This window comes from Amphimedon queenslandica, unplaced genomic scaffold, assembly GCF_000090795.2.
Source record: "Amphimedon queenslandica unplaced genomic scaffold, v1.1 AMPQUscaffold_13099, whole genome shotgun sequence".
Taxonomy (NCBI): domain Eukaryota; kingdom Metazoa; phylum Porifera; class Demospongiae; order Haplosclerida; family Niphatidae; genus Amphimedon; species Amphimedon queenslandica.
In genome coordinates this window covers 8,568-12,726 of record NW_003546665.1, presented here as the reverse complement: position 1 = coordinate 12,726, position 4,159 = coordinate 8,568, and positions in this window count along the sequence as shown.

The following is a 4,159-nucleotide window of genomic DNA, read 5'->3' as shown; positions in this document are numbered from 1 at the left end:
TAAATTAGTGATATTACATCACTAGACATGAGAATAAAGGATTATTTCCCCCTATAAAGGAATGGAGTTATCTGCATCTATGCCTCTAGTGACGTCACGTTTAGCCACACCCACCGACAGGAAGTAATAAAAATGAGCATCTTTGAAGGCTCATATCTCAGAAAAAAAATTTTTTTAGACAATGGGAGTTGGAATACATCATTATTATGGTCAGGCAATCATATTAAGCCAATAAAAAAATTCACCAAAAATACACCGGACTTACCCTTTAAATTAGTGACCGTTTGGTGCAAATGAGCACAGACTTACTGATAGCCACCATTTTTGTTTCATTTTGACCCTACCCGCTTTCAACAAAGATATCTTATAGGCCATTTAACTTTAATAATAGTTAGACGACCTGCCCATACAAATTTTTTCTCATCTTAGTGGGCTTTGCCTAATAAAGGGTTTGAGATCTCCCATTAATAGTATTTATAATTTGGAAGAGCTCTATTTTGGCAAATGGTAATTTTGAAAGTAAAACCACAATATCAAAGTAGCTAATCTATAATGAGCATGCTCAGTAATGCACACGCGTACACAAAATTGAACAATCACATGTGTACAATTTAACAGCAAAATTGCCAAAATAAAGTGCTATATGGTATAACCATAATAGCTAGCGGGCAATTTTCAACTTGTGCTTATTTTCGTCTGTTTTGTTGCTATTAATTCGGAGCAAAAATTGATTTTTGATAAATATTAATTCTGAAGATACTGTAGGCCTGGGCGATAGTAGTAATATCAGTGTCATGATATTTTCTAACTCTAATATCACGATAGTGAACATATCACGATAGTTCAGCCATAGGGTTTACATGTGGAAATACAATGATTTATTTAAGGATGTAGTCATTGTACTTAACTAATGCATCTATTAATTTGTATAATCACATTATACATGCATAATAATACTAGTTAATTTAAATTTATTTAATTGAAATTTTCAACAAGAAATACTGTCCCACTTCACATGCTGCCAATGTAGCAGGGACAGTGAAAACCTTGAAGCAAGCTGTGCTAGCAAGTCATACCCATCTATGAGTGGAAGTTGCTATTGATTAGAAGATGATTACAGCTATCAAGTGTCATTTATGCACATGCTCCACGCACACGTGATAACTATCGTGATTAGAATATCAGTATCACTATCACGATAGCTGTACACTATTGATACTATCGCCCAGCCCTAGAAGATAGGTGTGACCATAACAAATTAATAATAAGTTAATGACCTGATAATAAGCATAGATGGCCTTGAAAACGGTGTTCACCTTTTAAAGAATCTCTTCCAGACCCTACAGGACCAGAGGACCTCTTTCTAATGCTATCAGTCCATGCAGATGCTAACAAAGACGTCAGATCAACTGCTTTCGTCTAATCAAAAATAAAACCAACAAATTTTTATTCTAAAGTCATTTCTGGTTTCATTCGAAATTTTCAGCCACCAAAAATTAACCACTAGTGATAAGGTATACAGTAGCGGAATACTGTTAAAAGCTTAACACATAGTGATTATATTATTTTCAGAGAGTAGCTTACATACATGTACATGCATTACTGACTATTGCATACAAGTACATGTACATGTACATGTAAATGAACATTAATAATTAATGCTGCAGGAGTAAGGCAATAAAAATTGCCATTTTCTTATCAAAGTAAAACGGGTCACCATGATTATATTGTTAAAAGTATAAATTTTACTAAAAACAAAAAGGAACATGTAAATGCATTTTTCATTTGGTAAACAATTGCATAGTGTCTGAAAAATTATGTGTTTTCTTTAGAGAATTACATGTAACATCAATTCATTTAAAGCACCACTACTTTATGCTTAATCACCATTGCATAACCATACAGTTTGTGATATGTACATTAATTAATACATGTACACATATACATCAATTATTAGAAGAATTTAAACCATAAAGGAGCTCCACCCATTCACCACACCCTGACATACATGTAAGTGTAATTCACCACAAATAAATTATTATTACATGAATTTATCTTTATTCAAACCTGAAAATTGCCTGCACAGTTCCAGTTATGTAGTACTAAGGGTAGACGTCAATTATTAAAATTCACAATCAAGTGTCACTATCAGGAAAGAGGAAGGTGTGAACTCATTGCACAAAAGATTGTGTTATTTTCCGATGACAGCAACTGCACATAACATATCAATACAGGATAATAATAATAATGAGAATTCACCAAATCTTCACTAATGAGTGGAAACTGATCTGTATATGGAGAGGGAGAGAAAAGGGGAGGGGTAGAATAAAAAATAATACCATCTAAATGACATATACAATTGTACATGTATGTGTATGAGAAATCTTAATACTGTAAACAGTGTACATGTAAATTTTGCTTAAAGCTTTCAAAGATGAGCTTTTAACATGCAGTTACATAGGTCAATTACAAAATTTAAGACATTTGAAATACACATGTAAACTTTTTTAATGTGCATATATCATATTCAGGCATGTGAATATTTGGTATATAATAACATCAACATGTATCATAAAATGAAAAAATGGGGTCATTTCAAAGCCACTTTTTTGAAAAAAGCATGGGCTATATTTAAAGGTATTTTTCAGAAATTGACCATATTTAGAATAATTATGGCCATAACTTTTAAAAATTGAGTCAGAATCGGCTCAAACTTTCTACACAGCATCAGTACGTGTACATCAATATGCATCAGAAAATGTAGTAAAAATGAGGGGGAGAGATTTTGAAGCCATTTTTTGGAAAAAAGCATGAGCTATCAGAGGTTTTTCTAGTGGGGGAGAGCTAGAGAAGGTTCTACCTCAAACTCCACATCTTCCCTCCCCCCAAAATTTTACATAAAAAGGTGCTATGAGACAATACAATGAGATTATGCACTAAATATAACAAGCTATCAGACCAAACACTCAACAATTAACAAAAACAAGAACATTATATGCACTCTAACCATTACCATTGATATACAATGATACTACAGTACATGTACTAAATTAAAGTTTACATGTACTTCCCCCCAAAGCCTTGCCATGTGTGGCGAAACACATTTCCCCCAAACAAAAAATTCTAGAATGAACCCTAGCTACAGTATAGGATATTTTTCACAAATTGACCAATGTAAAAAAATGGCTATAAGTCAAAACGTTTAGTCAAAATCATCAATACACTGCAGTTTCTGACCATTTTGTTCAATTGTTCAAACAAATTCTGAGTCGTTCTACCATTTTGTCTGAGCAACACAATTTTGAAATAAATCTACTAAAAACAATTTAATACAATAACATGTCCTATCAAAGGGGTTCCCACAAAGAATGCCACATATAAGTGAGCATGCTTCATGAGCTCACAAGCACTACGTTAGAATACATGCAACTTTAAAAATTCATAAAAAATCCAAAATTGATCGAAATCAGCTAAAACTTTCTACAAAGTATCAAAACATGTACATGTATATGCATTACAAAAATTATAAAAATAGAAAATTCTCTACTTTTACTTTTGATGAAATTTCGTCAAAGGCAAAGTCCCTTATATATAGTGTTGCAGCCAGAAAAAAAATTAAAAAAATCAATAAATAAGTGAAATAACAGTTTGCATAAGTGATCTTTGGAGATGACAAGAGGTGCATTAAAAATGTTCAGAAACAATGTCTGAACATTGTTTGAAATACCGTTGAATGTAAATTCAGGCTCTGCACTGTGCATCAGAAAATCAGGGTTGGGGTCAAATACATTGCAATTGTAATCAATTGCATTTAAATACATATTTTTTAGTAATTGCAATCGCAATGGTAATTATAAACAAAAATAAGAATGTATTTGGAATTGTATTTTAAAATATTGCCATACATAGACTTCCATATGTAGACTTCAAAATTATGTACATGTACATTCACACATGTACCTATATTTGTAGTGTAGAAAATCCTATAGGCAGTCTGTTTAATGAATGCTTTGAAGAACTAATGCTCATTCACAACATTGTGTTGTATGTAATAAGCATAAAGTATTTAAAATGCAACACTCAATTGTAATTGCAATGTAATGAAATACATTACTAAAAGTGGTATTTGCAATTGTATTTGCATTTGATACTATTACTC